Source organism: Vanacampus margaritifer, chromosome 1 (genome assembly GCF_051991255.1).
Source record: "Vanacampus margaritifer isolate UIUO_Vmar chromosome 1, RoL_Vmar_1.0, whole genome shotgun sequence".
Taxonomy (NCBI): Eukaryota; Metazoa; Chordata; class Actinopteri; order Syngnathiformes; family Syngnathidae; genus Vanacampus; species Vanacampus margaritifer.
In genome coordinates, this window is record NC_135432.1 from 62,007,672 (window position 1) to 62,024,815 (window position 17,144).

Genomic DNA, 17,144 nt, shown 5'->3' on the forward strand with positions numbered 1-17,144 from the left:
GGATGGATGATTGATAGATAAATAGATGGATTGATGATGGACAGATGGATGGATGGATGGATTTATGGCTAGAGTGATGGATGGATGGATGATTGATAGATGGATTAATGGATGAATTTATGGCTAGAGTGATGGATGGATGATTGATAGATAAATAGATGGATTGATGATGGACAGATGGATGGATGGATGGATTTATGGCTAGAGTGATGGATGGATGGATGATTGATAGATGGATTAATGGATGAATTTATGGCTAGAGTGATGGATGGATGATTGATAGATAAATAGATGGATTGATGATGGACAGATGGATGGATGGATGGATTTATGGCTAGAGTGATGGATGGATGGATGATTGATAGATGGATTAATGGATGAATTTATGGCTAGAGTGATGGATGGATGATTGATAGATAAATAGATGGATTGATGATGGACAGATGGATGGATGGATGGATTTATGGCTAGAGTGATGGATGGATGGATGATTGATAGATGGATTAATGGATGAATTTATGGCTAGAGTGATGGATGGATGATTGATAGATAAATAGATGGATTGATGATGGACAGATGGATGGATGGATGGATTTATGGCTAGAGTGATGGATGGATGGATGATTGATAGATGGATTAATGGATGAATTTATGGCTAGAGTGATGGATGGATGATTGATAGATAAATAGATGGATTGATGATGGACAGATGGATGGATGGATGGATTTATGGCTAGAGTGATGGATGGATGGATGATTGATAGATGGATTAATGGATGAATTTATGGCTAGAGTGATGGATGGATGATTGATAGATAAATAGATGGATTGATGATGGACAGATGGATGGATGGATGGATTTATGGCTAGAGTGATGGATGGATGGATGATTGATAGATGGATTAATGGATGAATTTATGGCTAGAGTGATGGATGGATGATTGATAGATAAATAGATGGATTGATGATGGACAGATGGATGGATGGATGGATTTATGGCTAGAGTGATGGATGGATGGATGATTGATAGATGGATTAATGGATGAATTTATGGCTAGAGTGATGGATGGATGATTGATAGATAAATAGATGGATTGATGATGGACAGATGGATGGATGGATGGATTTATGGCTAGAGTGATGGATGGATGGATGATTGATAGATGGATTAATGGATGAATTTATGGCTAGAGTGATGGATGGATGATTGATAGATAAATAGATGGATTGATGATGGACAGATGGATGGATGGATGGATTTATGGCTAGAGTGATGGATGGATGGATGATTGATAGATGGATTAATGGATGAATTTATGGCTAGAGTGATGGATGGATGATTGATAGATAAATAGATGGATTGATGATGGACAGATGGATGGATGGATGGATTTATGGCTAGAGTGATGGATGGATGGATGATTGATAGATGGATTAATGGATGAATTTATGGCTAGAGTGATGGATGGATGATTGATAGATAAATAGATAGAGTGATGGATGGACAGATGGATGGATGGATGGATGGATGAATTTATGGCTAGAGTGATGGATGGATGGATAATTGATAGATGGATTAATGGATGAATTTATGGCTAGAGTGATGGATGGATGATTGATAGATAAATAGATAGATTGATGATGGACAGATGGATGGATTTATGGCTAGAGTGAAGGATGGATGGATGATTGATAGATGGATTAATGGATGAATTTATGGCTAGAGTGATGGATCGATGATTGATAGATTAATGGACAGATGGATGGATGGATTAATTTATGGCGAGAGTGATTGATGGATGGATGGACGGATGGATGAATGTATGGCTAGAATGATGGTTGGATGATTGATAGATGGATTAAAGGATTGATGGATGGACGGATTGATGAACGAATGGCTAGAATGATGGATGGATGATTGATAGATGGATTAAAGGATTGATGGATGGATGGATGGATGGATGGACGGACGGACGGACAGACGGACAGACGGATGGGCAGAGCCGTATATAGAGAGAGTTTGGCCAACTCGGTTTCAGCAGGGTAACAAGATGGCGTCCGTATGTCATGTGACCAGCAGTTGACCAATCACAGCGTGCTTGATTGAAAAATTTGTATTACGTTTAGAACAAAACTTTCAAAAACATTTTTTTTTCCTTCCCGTCTTCTATCCACCGCGTTGTTTTGCTTTTCTTTTTCTTTTTTTAAGTTTAAGTCTTTTTTTTTCCTCTCTAAAAGACAAGAGACAAATCTCTTGGTAACAGTCAGAACCATTCGAGACCTGACCATGGCAGACTTACGGCTAACCTTCATGTTCAATCAATAACTCTCTTTCTTTGGAGTTCTCCGGCTTGCCGTCATAGCTGGATGATGAAACGGATCAAGCCTGCTGCTTTGCGTCAGTTTAGTATGAACTTGATTGCTTTGGAAACTACAGGAACACAAGACACACGCCTAAAAGAGCTTAGTTTATGTCGGGGGAATTGAACCACAACTTCTTGAATGGCGGAGATACTGTCCATTCAAACCCCAAACCTCAAAACTGTAAAAGAGACGTGCTAACTACTCGTCCACTGTGCTGGTTTTCATGGTACGAAAACACGGTCTCTGTTGCGCAGCTGTGTCATACTCCCAAGTCGTAGGGTCGAACCTCACCTTGGGCCATCCCCTGTTGAGTTTGCATGTTCTCCCGTCTTTGGCACATAAGCAGATCTGTGACTTGAAGTAGGCCATTGTGTGGCTGTGACCTTTCACCTGCCTCTGCGTTTTCCTATCTATCTGCACTTTGCACATTTAGGAGTTGAATCCAGTTAAGACCATCAGGTCACACATTGTCACATGGGCTAGGCAGAACCGCCCTCCTGTGTGGGTACAGCCAAGACAGTAGAAGAGTAGGAGCCATTTTGGACAGACTAGGCCTTCTTCCGCATCTGGCAGAAAAGAGACGGGATGTATTCTGGCATCTGGAAGTTGCTAGAAGTTTTCACTTGCTAAGGTTTTCTCTGAGCACTCAAGTTGATAAAGTTGTTTATTGGTTGCCTCTTTGTGCCTATAACGATGAGAAACCAGTCCGTGGTATCCCGTCTCTGCCTTAAAGTCAACCGGAAGATGCTCCGGCTCACCCCCATGACCTTGAACAGGCTTAACTGTTCCAGTTGTTGGTATGTTTTTGTTTTTTTAATCTGTCACCTCCTGAGTTAAACCTGGACCAACCGTTGCCCTGATCGTGTTTGAGGCCCTGTTGACCGTGCGGTTCCATCAGTGCAGCCTGGTGTTCCGATTCTCTTTTATGCAAGTAAAAAGGTCCCCCCCCCCCTCCTCCTTCTCCCGTCGGCTATTCGAATCCCAACAAAACATACCTTGAGCCTGGAAGATGGATGAACCCTGGCTGCTCTGACATAAGGTCAATGACTTCCCTTCCCATGTCAACCGAGAAGTAAACACCAGCGCGCAGGCGGCTATTCGGGGCTCCGTGTCTGGACCCGTGCACTCTGCTGTGAAGCTCAAGATCTCTATCTGAGAGGAAAGAAAGAGCACAAGGTCCCCCCCCCCCCCCCCACTCTTTCTTACTCACCCATTGACTCCCTCCTGCGTGCTCTGTCCTATTACCTTCATTACACATTTTTTTGTTTATGCTTGGGCGCAACTGTGGCTGCTCCTGATGGTTTGAGGTCAGGCATGACTGGCCACGGGTTACTCTGAATAAATACACACGGACTAGCCAGGAAGGAGCGGGTAGGCTGCGCTCGCCGCCAAATCGCCCTTGATTAATCAGCTGGCAGATTCAGGGTGACTTTTTGTGTACATCCCCCCCACCCACCCACCCACCACCCACCGCCATCCGCCACACCACCACAAGCCATTCCTTCCCCCTCCGACATAGGTGATGGAATCGGGTCGGCGTGGACATGGAAATTCAGGCGGCTGAGCAGATGGAGCATTTCCACCGCGCGGTTTGTCGCAAATGCACAAATGCAATTGCAGGCAAACTACGAGAACCCCCCTCCCCCCACCCCCACCCCGGCGTGTGATCCGGAGCCAAAGTGACAGAAAGTCCTATTTTCTAGCCGCTCTGTGAAAGAACACATGGCCGGGTTGTCACACTCGGTGGAGCCGCCAGTGAAAAGCTACGCGGCGGTGAGACTGCTTGACTTTTAAATGCTTTTAGTCACACTGTACACTCCGGTTGAGCTCTTCTTTTGCGATGGCTTCTTCCGTCGCACTCTTCAATCTTGCTTCTGCCCCATCGCCACCATCATCTCCACCTTAGTGATGGTGCTGCACTCTCACCTGTCAGCTCCACTCAAGCATGGATCAGTAGAGCCTCAGCTGGACCATGCAGACCTTCCTCACAACCCTTGACCCTTTCTGGCTACGCCGTCTCTAGCCCCTCACCCTCATCTGCCTCCCTGGGCCTCCCCTTCAGGCTGTGCCGTCTCGGCATCCTGCCCCCCCCCCTTCTACCTCCTGCTCCTCATGCAGGCAACCAACCAGCCTGGCCTTACCTCGCCCTCGAACCCCCAGCATTTCCCTCACCCCCAGCGCGAACGGACCTATCCTCGGGCAAGGTGTGCCCCCATGTGGCACGGCTGTCCACAATACAGGTTGGCCCGGCTCTGATCGCCGCAATAGACTCCTTGCCCGAACCTGCTGCCCTGAGGGGATGCAGAGGGAGAGAAGAAAAAAGAGATGCGCCGAGAGCGTGTATCGAGTGAACAGCGGTTGATGAGTGAAGGGAAGAGAGGACTCTAGAAGAAGAGGGGAAATATAAAACAGAAGAGCTTGAGATGGGGATGAAGTTTTGCCCTAAGGCAGGGATGAGGCAATGAGTAGTCCTCAAAAACAAGTCGGCAGTTGGAGACCACCACAGGCACTTCTAGAGGGAAGAACATGGGGGCATTTCAGGTGGATGTCAAACACTAAGAGGCATGCTCCGGCTGACCATTTGATACCGTGTGCTCTCGTATGTGTTCTTTCCTTTTGTATTTTTCTTGCATTTTCCTTTGTTCTTTTCGCCTCCCTGTTTGGGTCGCCTTAGCTCATGTATTTAAAGGAAAAAATAATGCATTAAAGGCCCAAACTAAGATAATATCAACAAAACGGATGAATGGTGGCTCTTTTAGAATTGCTTGAATGAAAAATCATATGTCAGGAAATCATGTCCTGTAGGTGACAGTGATATGCCAAATATATCAACTTAACCTACCGACCAAAATATATATACAGACGCTCCCCAACTTACGAACGAGTTACGTTCCGAGCGATCGTTCGTAAGGTGAATTTGTTCGTAAGTTGCTTCAGTGCTATATTTTGTATTATAATTTATGTTTAAAGAGAATACGTACAGTACTGTACTACGTATGTTAGAGAGAGAGAGCGAGAGACACACACAGTATGTACATGTACGTAATAAGATAAATAAAATGAAGTTTAACTTACTTTTGGAAGATGTACTCGATGCTTAATTTGATGGAGGAGGAGGAAGAGGAGGATTTTATATCATGAGAGGTTCTTCGTCGTCGCTGGAATGGGCTTCAAAAGTTACTTCCTCCTCCGTAACTTCAATGTAGGAAGAAGTTGAGGGTCGAGGAGAACAAGATGAGGGTTGATGAGTATCTTCCTTGGAGGATTTACTAGAAACTGGCCGAAAGAAGCGATCTAACTACGATTGCACAGTTTTCTTCTTTTTTCATCATAAATGATGCGGTAGCACTGTATGGCATCATTCAATTGATTTGCAACCTTTGTGCAACGTTCAATATTTGGGTCTTGCTGCTCGAAGAGTGCGATGGCTTTATCTATGAGCGACAGGCGTTTCTTCTTCTTCCTCCTCCTCGACACGTTGCTGAGCCTCCAATGCTGGGTGAGCTCTCACAGCGCCGAGCGTCGGTATTAGCGGCGGAAAGAAGCACTACTCGGAAAAAGGCGCGCATACAAAATCTAACTTACAGCATCTCTTTCCGAACATTTTTTGACATGCGCGCAGACATGTTCGTATGTACCGTTGTTCGTAACTCGAACGTTCGTAAGTAGGGGAGCGTCTGTATACGTACTTGGTCGGGAAGGCACAAAATCCAAACAAAAAAACAGCCCGATTGCTTTTAGAAGTCACGACTCTGGCTGGAAGTGTTCGGTTTAGGTGAATGGTATGGGATTTTTTAATAGGTTTTAGGTGAACTATTGAATACACACTCACACGCACGCACACATACAAAATAAAAAAAAAAATTAAATAAAAAATAAAATAAAAAATAAAATAAAATAAAAAATGAAAAATAAAATAAAAAATAAAATAAAAAAAGAGAGAGCAATGATGATGACATGTCAAATCGGTAAAATTACCAAATGAACAATACTGAGCTCTCCCGAAAAAAAGAAAAAAAAGTATTTACCAGGCCTAACTTAATTACTAACTCGCCAACCAATTGTGTCCATTGTTGGATCTCAGTCCAAAGGATTCCCACATGTTGCCAGGCCAGTCCAACTGCCGACAAACCAGCTCCATCGCACGTTGGCGGTACTCGCAAAGAGCGTTCCGAGTTTCAAGCGTCATTAAGTCTTCAGCCCGCCGCGTCTCTCGGTGAGATTGCCCAGCTGTCAGCGAACGCGGGCTGCACTTCCCTGTCGCAGACATTGTAATCAGCCCTTCAATAATCACACTCCCCGAAAATGGAAAGCGCCGGGGGCCCACGCCACCGAGCTCTAATGCGGGGGCGGCGCGGGCAGATGGAAAGCTTCCATTAAACATACGCCATCTCCAAGCAGAAGAGGAAGACATTAGAGGATGTAGGGAGGCTTTTTGGACATTTAGTGTCAGTGCGGGAAATTGATACTTGATTTCGCTTGATAGCATTTGAGGCCCAACACATGTTGCTTGATGACCAGAGGGCATTATGAAGATCTGAGCAATTTACCTTAACCAGGCCATAACTTAAGTGAATACATGAAGGTTTTCAGGTTTTTGTTTGCAACAGTTAAATATCACTGCTGACCTGTCAATAATTTTTTTTTTTTTTTTTTTTTGCTGTCACATTGTTGACTGGTGTCAAAGTGACTGAAGCATAAGCCATGAACCTCACCAAATGTCACTGCCGGTGGTCGGGGTCCACTAATTGACACACAGAGAAGATGGACTTTGTGGCTTTCCTCCACAAAGCGCTTCTTCCACATCAAGCGTTCCTGTGACCCTCCCTGCTCAAAAAAGTGACGTTGTTTATGGAGCTAGCTCTGTCATGACACACATCTGACGCCGCTAATTTATCACATGCTAATGGCGGAGACAAGCGAGTGGACAAATAACGACGTGTCAGTCATATCGCAAAGAGACTGCCTAATGAGGCCGGCCGCAAAATGGATCTGACATTGTTTGCGCCACTAGCGGGTCAGACTGTGTGCACTTTCTAATCAGAACTTAATTTCAAAAAAGCTTTTCTGCTAACTGTAAATCATCCCGCGGACGACTCTTTGCCCCCCCCCCCCCCCCCTTCACTGTGATTGTCCCTTGTCTGGATCATAAATCTGCCCACAAAGAGCCATTAGCAATAAAAAAAAAAAAGCATTAAGACACTTTTTTTGTAGGAGCGACTTACCAGTCACATTGTAAAACTAGACTAAGTGCAATTTCCGCAGAAATTGCGTGGGAATGCTGAAAAGCTAAATGCTATTAGCTGAATGTTAGGATTTATTATTTATTTTTTCCTGGAGAGCTCAGTATTGTTCATTTGGTAATTTTACCGATTTGACATGTCATCATCATTGCTCTCCTTTTATTTTATTTATTTATTTATTTATTTATTTATTTTTGTATGTGTATGTGCGTGCGTGCATGCGAATGTGTGTGTATTCATTAGTTCACCTAAAACCTATTAAAAAAATCCCATACCGTTCACCTAAACCGAACACTTCCAGCCAGAGTCGTGAGGCCGTCAGGAGACCCGAGGAAGGACCAAAGAAAGCAAAGGAAAGTGAAATCCAGCACTGACCAGACAATGTTAGGATTTTAATGCATGTGCTTATGAAGTACATTTAAAGATAAATTAGGAGAAAATTACACATTTTTAATTGAAGTTAAATGACAAATGAATTCAAAGAAAACTGGAATTGCAATCTGTCTAAAGTGGGATTTCATCATTTCAGAGAAATTGTCATCCATTTCCTGATATGCGAAGAATGCTAAAAAAAAAAATAAACGCACATGCTAACATTAGCCTAGCCTGTTGCTACATTTATTATTATTATATTTTTTTTTCGTGGCATTCATAAGAAGTGTCAGTTAAGGTCCTGTGCATTCCCATTGAGTGTCACTATTTCCCCCATGTTGGCTTCCAACATTTTTTTCCCCCTGCAGTAGCCGTTTCCTCTCAAATTCATTCACGACTTTTAAATAGATATAAGTAATCCACAACCGTCTCTGAAGTGGACAGTAATATTATCTTTAATATGGTCATCATTGCAGAAAAAACATATTCATACCTTGACTTAAAGAGCAGAGAAGCAATGTAGGCGAATTTATGGCCTATCTATAAGTGCTCCTTATTATTTCTATAAATCCTAAAAGAACTCAGTAACAGAGGTATAAATGACCTTAACCACTTCATTAAATCTAATTAAAATGAACTGACATTAACAGCCATGATTTCTGGACCTTTTTTTTTTTTTTTTTTTCCTACCGCCGCCCAACGATTGCAGATTAGCTACAGCAATGCTGGATACCGGAGAATGTTAAATACATATTGCATACAGTATTACAGAGTTAATGGCACAGATAATTGACAGTGAACCATAGGAGGTTAATAATAGAAGCTCAATTGACTCCGATCAATTTGTCACACTGAACATGATGGTCTTAACATCCTCTCCATGTGCAGAGAGCAGGCACGCTCACATCCCAGTTTCCTCTGTAAGGCACATGGTTTTTTTTTTATGTGAAATTGTTCCTATGTTAAACTGTCATCAAGCAAGGAGGCATATTCGGTAGTTTAACCACTTTAGTCGCAAAATATGTTTCCCCACGGCTTTTAATTAGCGCTCGACGTTGAAGTGCTTTCACATGTAAACCTTTATTAGTATTAACGGAAGGGAGCATTTTGATGGCTGAAATAATTGGAATTACCAGATATGGTTCCTCACCATTCAAAATTAGCATCTGGCACTGAAAAATGTTCACTGAACCCTTTAGTTTTAGGGCAAGGAACCTCATTTGGTAACTTATTCCCTTTAGTTACCTCTCAAAATGATACCACTTTAGTAATGATTCGCCTTACCTCCAAATTAGCATTTAATATGAAAGCAAACTCATGTCAACTTTTAATTATTTTTATTAAAGTAAGGAACCATGTTTGGTAGTCTTACCACTTTGGTTACTAAATATGGTTGTCTAAATCACCAAACTGGGATTTGGCACTCACCTAACACTTTGTATCAGAGTAAGGAACCATATTTGGTAACCAAGCCACTTAAGTTGCCAAATAAGGTTCCTACTCCTTCAAAATTATCATTTGACAAATGGATGTAAGTTCTTGTACCTCTTAAATGTATCCAGACAAACAACCACACTTGGTATCTTACCCATTTTAGTTACCAAATATGGTTCCTCACACCTCCTAACGAGTATCTTTTTTTTCTTTTCTTTTTTTCTGGGGAGCTCAGTATTGTTCATTCGGTAATTTTACCGATTTGACATGTCATCATCATTGCTCTCTCTTTACTTTTATTTTATTTTATTTTTTTCTATTTTAAATTTTGTGTGTGCGTGCGTGTGAGCGTGTATTCATTAGTTCACCTAAAACCTATAAAAAAATCCCATACTGTTCACCTAAACCGAACACTTCAGGAGACCAGAGGAAGGACCAAAGGAAAGAAAGTATCTGTCGCTGCCGCAAATTCACCTAACTCTGTGTTGTCATTAAGTTGAGTAACCATATTTAGTCACCTTAACTCTTTGACTGCCAGACGTTTTCAGAAAAGGGATGCCGTGGGTGCCAGCCGATTTAAGCATTTTTGACTGATCTTTCAAGGTCCACAGAAAATTATGTGTTTGGACTATGGAAACACACATACTACCAAATGAAAGATTGGACTCTCATCTTTCATCAGAAAAAAAAGTTTGTTTCTACCTTATTCCATTTGTCAGTAATCAACAATAGAAAATGGTTAGTTTCACCTCTGTTTTGAAAAAAAACGTCTTTTAACGTCTTTGGCACTCCTCCATAGGATTTTACTAAACGTTGTTTAACGTTTTTGGCAGTCAAAGAGTTAACGACTTCTTATTTAAGAAAATAATAATAACTAAATGGCGGGAGGCGTGAATTTTCGAAGCAATTTGAACGGTGTAAATCGGAGGTATTATCTGGGAGTTGTTACCAGGCAAAAAAGTGTGGAGAATAAAAATCACAATAACATGTGGGAATGCTTAATAATAATTGAAAATTGTAACAAATGAAGCAAAGTGAAGTAACGCCTTGGACACGTCTCATGTGTTTCGATGGCGCCATGGTTTGTGACGCCGTGTTTGTGCGGATGGTTGTCTTTAAATCCTATCCATGTAGTAATATGACAGGTCAGCCACTGTCCCAGGCCCTCTGACCCCCCCCGTACAACACGGCTGTTTATAGATTATGTTTCACCTTCTTCCTTCTAAACAATTAGTCAGCTCGCCAGAAGGAAACCTGCCCTCAGATCCCGACGCGCCGTCCAGCCGACTGCAGGGCGGCCGTCCAACACAGACAGGATGAACGTGGGTAAACACATCCACGCACTTCACATGCACCCGCCGCAGAGACGTGACCCTGCCGACGCTTCTCATGACGCCATTCCGTGGCCTGTACTGTTACTGTCAAAGGATCCCTGTTGTTTTATGCCCTGGTAATTTAGACCGAGGTAAAATGGCGTTGGCGGGGTTTTACATGTCACTCAAGACCGATAGATGAAGCCTGGACTTGGCTTAGAAGATTAATCAGGGCAATTATTGAAAGTGTTTTGCGCTGACATCATCACACAGGGTGCAATATGTCAGGTGCAAGATTAACAGTAAAAGGATACATTTAGCAGCACATAGCAGCAAAAAAATAAAAATGATTTATGAAGCAACAAATGTAGCAACAGGCTAGGCTAATGTTAGCATGTGCGATTATTTATGAAGGAAATGGCGTTTTCCAATCAAGAGGCAACCTATCTAAATCAACATCCGACACAGTATCTGAATGTAAGGAACAATTGCTAGCTTCATAACTGTAGTTTCCAAATATGGTTCCTCACACATCCAAATTGGCATCTGACACTGAAAAAAATAAAACGACTTGTTGTCGATCGAGCGACTCAAGTCACAAGCTGTGGTGACAGTGGATAAGATAGTCGTCCATTGCTGGAGCTCTCCACGCAAGCCGGCGAGACTTCCATGTTCGCCGACCCGCTCACTCGACCAATGAAAGGCAGTTTGCAACGGCGAAGCCCAACCCATAACGCGCTTAAAGACCGCCCCCTCATTTGAATAACATTTCGACCCGACAGAGCGTCTGCAGCATGAAATGAATAAATGTGAGCGCAGAGGGTTTTTATTTATTGATTGATATTTAATTCTATTTAAATATTTATTTTTGTGTTTATTTCGACATTTATTTTTATATATATTTTTGTGTTAGAATTTTATTTTTATTTTTTTTAATTTAGGGATATATATATACATAGTTGTTTTTATTTCCGTTTATATATTATATATTTTTTGTATTTAATTTTTGAATTTTTTCTTTTTTTAACAATATATTTATTGGTTTTTAACACAAAAAAAAAACACAAAAAAATGCAAAACCCATTTCCCAACCATCCCCAAACACACTCTCTTATACACTAAACCTTATCATAAACATAAATGTGCATATATACACATTTACACACGTTATTTTTTTTAATTTAGGGATATATATATACATAGTTGTTTTTATTTCCGTTTATATATTATATATTTTTTTGTATTTAATTTTTGAATTTTTTCTTTTTTTAACAATATATTTATTGTTTTTTAACACAACAAAAAACACAAAAAAAATGCAAAACCCATTTCCCAACCCTCCCCAAACACACTCTCTTATACACTAAACCTTATCATAAACATAAATGTGCATATATACACATTTACACACATTATTTTTTTTAATTTAGGGATATATATATACATAGTTGTTTTTATTTCCGTGTATATATTATATATTTTTGTATTTAATTTTTGAATTTTATATATTTCTTTTTTTAACAATATATTTATTGGTTTTTAACACAACAAAAAACACACAAAAAATGCAAAACCCATTTCCCAACCCTCCCCAAACACACTCTCTTATACACTAAACCTTATCATAAACATAAATGTGCATATATACACATTTACACACGTACATAAAAAAAACATTTACATATACATACCTGCACTATATACATACATCATATCTGTCAATTGTTAGTGAAATGTGAGTAATGCCTTCATATTGTTTAAAAGATGACCAATATCAGCAACTGTATAAATGGTTTCCAAATGAAAACATATTCATCCAGTTTTATATCCGTTTTTATTTTCACTATTATTTATTTATTTATTTACTCGTTTCTTTATTTTTAGTTTTGGTCCTCCATATTTGGCGACGTAACAAATGTGGTCGCCAAAAATGATCCCCAAATTAGCATCTCACAGCGAATGAATAAATGTTACTTAACTTTTTTTTTTTCTCTCAATAAGGCAAAATTTATGTGACCATTTTATTTTAATAGCTAAATATGGTTCTTTGCACCTCCAAATCAGCATCTGACACAAAAAAAAAGGTTCACAACACCTCATTGTCATTAAAGTAAGGAACCATAGTTGGTCACTTAACCCCTTAGTAAATATGGTTCCCAACACTTCAAAATTAGCAATTTGAAAATGAAGGAAGTTCATGTAACCCAATATATGTTAATGCAAGCCTTGAAGCATTTTCAGTAACATAACAATTTCTTAAATATGGGTTCACATACTTTTTTTTTTTTTTTTTCATTTCCAAGAGCTGGACTCTTTGGTAATGTAACCCCCTTTGGTTACCTAATATGCATTTGACATGCCTCAAAATTAACCTTTGACACTAGCCTAAGTTTTAGTAATTATTAAGGCAAGGATTCTCATGTGGTAACTTAACCCCTTTTTTTTTTTTTTACCAGATATGGTTTCCCATGGCTCCAAATTAGCATTGGTAAATTCATGTAAACGTTTTTTTTTTTTTTTTTCATTGGGCCGTAGCTTTTCCTTCTCCTGATAGAAATCTATTGTGTTGGCCTGCTGTGATTACACCTCCAGCTTTTTTTAGTTTCAACAGGAAACCAAAGAAGTGCCCACATAAATTGACGTCGTCAAGAGATTCACAGGCAAGCAGTCTAAAAATATGAGACAAGTGCATGAATGTTGGCGCTCGCTTTGTCCTGAAGCAGGAAGCGGCAGATCCCAGGCTCTTAAATAATGCTTCGTGAGCTGGGAAATACTTTTTTCAAGTAGACAAATCCTCTGTATCAAATATTATTATTAGTATTATCCACAGTTTTATGTGTATTACAGGGTTGTTATTGTTCTGGAATTTTCGTTTTTTTGTTAGTTTTATTTTTTTATTAAGTTTTAGTTTTAATTTGTTTTAAGGTGGTTCTGGTAGTTTTTATTTGTTTTAGTTATTTAAAAAAAATGCTAAGTTTTAGTTTAGTATTAGCTAGTTTCAGTATTATTTTTATTTTTTGATTTGTATTACTTGTGTGCAATATTTAGCAAACTTACCTAGCCTTGCATTTCGGCTGAGTTAAATGAAAATGCGGGCGAGCCAAAGCATTGGAGCCAAAAGTCAAGCATGCAAAATTGTCGCCCAGGAGTGACATCATCTGAAGGTGCTTTTCTATTGGCTGCTGCTAGATGACGTCACTTCTGCGGAACACACTTTCAAACGACCTTATTCTGGTTAATATAAAAAAATAAATATATATTTATAATCTTATTTAAAATAAACCCCAAAGACTCATGTATTAAATTAATTATCAAAGACTAAAAAAAAAGGACATTTTCACTATAATTATAGTTACTTTGTTAGTTTTGTAAATGTAAAATATAGTTTCAGTCAGTTTTTGTTTTTAAAAAACATTTGTTTTTATTTTATTTCGTTAACGACATTTTTTTTTTGAATGTTGTTAGTTTTCGTTAACAGACAACAACTTTGCTGTATTGTCCTTTAAACTATTTTGCTAACCAAAACAGTAGCACCTAGCCAAGCATGTACAGTAAACTGTATTTAACATAGTCTATTGGCGACGTCATCTTTAACTCTTTGACTGCCAAAGACGTTAAATAACGTTTAGTAAAATCCTATGGAGGAGTGCCAAAGACGTTAAAAGACGTTTGTTTCAAAACAGAGGTGAAACTAGCCATTTTCTATTGTGGATTACTGAAAAACGGAATAAGGTAGAAACAAACTTTTTTTTTCCTGATGAAAGATGAGAGTCCAATCTTTTTTTGGTAGTATGTGTGTTTCCATAGTCCAAACACATACTTTTCTATGGACCTTGAAAGATCAGTCAAAATGCTTAAAATCGGCTGGCACCCACGGCATCCCTTTTCTGAAAACGTCTGGCAGTCAAAGAGTTATTAATAAGTTACCATTCCAGTGACTCTGACGTGGTCGCCCCACAATGTTGTGTGTAATATCCTTAATAGTTATTTGAACTCTGTTGTTAACCACTTTTTTTTTTTTTTTTGCCTAAGCTGCTTTTCACATAAATATCTGCTCTCCACAAATTTAAGACGTTATAAACACTCTGTCTGAAGCTCACGGGACATCACAAGGGTCTTCGGGGTCTCTTACGTCTCAGCGCCTCAGTTCTTCTGGGCAGCGGCCCAATTGGCTGACAAGTCTGCTGCCCTAACCCTGAACCCTGAGCGTGAGGGGTGAGCCAAGGGTCTGAGTTTGAGGGTGGGTGGTGCGCCGGCTGAAGGGTCAGGAGGAGGGGGTGGGGGGTGGGGGGGGTGACGGCTATTAAACACAACAGAGGAAGAAGGGCCCATCAGGATGTGTCTTTTATAGCCCGGCTGGCACTTGAAGGCATCGCGGGCCACTCCGTCAGATGAGAGGCCAGCAGATGAATCCTGTAAGGGTGGAAATGATGGGCTCACCGTTATTTTTTTAAAAACATTTTTTTTACAAGGTGATCGGGAAGGTGAGCGAAGGGTCAGGGACTCGGTGTTCCGTTGCACTTCGTCTTTATTTTTCCAGTGTGACTGTAAGTCTGTTAACTCTATCGCATCTCATACAGTAGCCCTGAGCACGTGTTAACGATTGGTTGGACATCAGGAGGTTCGGGAACTGCTCATTTGAAGAAAAAGTGAGGAGAACCAATGTTGGAGCACTTTTTGTCAAATAAATGAATAAAATAAATAATGAAAAAAAAACAACAACTAATAAATACATCATAGGCATGACAGCACATTTAAAACGTATTATTGAAAAAAAGATGATGTATTGAATGTGTGCATTATTTGTGAAGTACACTAATATTAAAGCTTTAATAAATAATTAAATATTATAAATAAAACAAACATAAAATCAAATTTAGTAAATATTAATTAATATTAATCAATCAGTATCTATAACTGATACAATTTTACAAATTTGAAATAAATAAAAAAAAATAATGCATAAGTCCTAGGCAGTACAATAAACATAAATAAATAAATAATAAAAAAAATTAAAGAGTAAATAATATAAATAAAGAGACAAAAAAAAAAAGAATACATTAAATTAAAAAAAGGACACCAGGAGAAGAAAACAACACAATAACCCAATAATACAGGGGCAAAAAAAAAAAAAACCATAAAAAAAAAAAGTAATTCTTGCAAATAAAGAAATAGTAAAATAAAATTTCTAGGAAGGACAACTAAACTTTTTTTTTTCTTTTTCTTTTTTAATAATTGTAGCACTTACTAAACCATGTGATGCATCATCCCCAGAGCTCCCCAAAGTCCTTCTGGGTCACATTTGCATGAACTGAGCAATGTATTTTCAGCACACCTCTTCAGCAGATACTTGAACTGGTTGCCCCCTTTCTGAACCCTAGCGGCAGCTCCCTAAATCACCGACTTTTAGAGGCTCTGCACCCCCCCCACACCCCCACCCCACCCCATATTTTTTATATACTTTAATCACCAGACTTCAGTAAGTATAGGAGCATTGGACCCTGTGTGTGAAAACCTTCTCGTAAAAGCTGAAGCAAGGTCTGCTGATGGGCTTCTCATGTTGAGAATCTATCTTGTGATGGTGGTAGTTTGGATGTGTGTGTGTGTGTGGGGGGGGGGGGGCAAGCAATCGCTCAGGACCAACAGGTTGCGGGTCATAAAGTTGAGGTCATCTGCTGTGTCGTTGCAGGAGGAGGCCTTGGATTTTGTTTGTTATTTACGGTTAGTCACCAATTTAGAAATGAAGACTCGAGTCACATGACTTGACTCAAGTCGGACTTAAGTTACCACTTTGAGAACTTGCTTGACTAAAATGTATGTAAGATGTCATTTACATAATTTTGATCTACATTTGCCAAGATAGACGTTTACCATTTTATTCCATAAAATAGAATAAAAAAAAACATGCAATCATCTTTAAAATTACATCATTGAATCATCTCACCAAAGCCCATCTTTATATATCCACTTTTGCCTCATCTCCAAAATCTTCCCCAAAAGGAATATCCTCCTTTTCCTACAGCACGATTGATATTCAGAGCAAGTGTTGACATTGGACGGCGCGTCAGACCAAGACGTCCCGTCACGACTCCAAAACCACAAGACGAACTGCAGACTTTTGAGCTCGCGGCGGCTCTGGCGTCGGTTTTGTCGGTCTGGCTGACCTGCCGCAGGTGACGTCGTGCTGCAAGGGGGGAACAAACAAAACCGCGGAGGGGAAGATGGAGAGATGAAAGGACATGTGGCGAAGAGGAGGAAAAGGATGGCTAATGCGATTGGATTCATGTGGAAAACCAACCAGTTGCATCATTGCAGTGGTGGTGACTCGACTCTGTTTTTCTTTTATATTTGCAGTCAAGTGGGAGGCTATTTCAAATGGAAATAATGGAAATACAAATAATTGTTCGTGGGTCAAACG

At 39.9% G+C, this 17,144-nt stretch overlaps 1 long non-coding RNA gene across 1 annotated transcript in view; it reads left to right on the forward strand.

The window, feature by feature from the left end:
* Positions 1-17,144, forward strand: part of LOC144045329 (uncharacterized) — a 116,304-nt gene extending 99,160 nt beyond the window's left edge. Inside the window, exon 5 of the long non-coding RNA XR_013291680.1 lies at positions 16,749-17,144. This is a non-coding gene — a long non-coding RNA (uncharacterized LOC144045329). The remainder of the gene's footprint in view (positions 1-16,748) is intronic.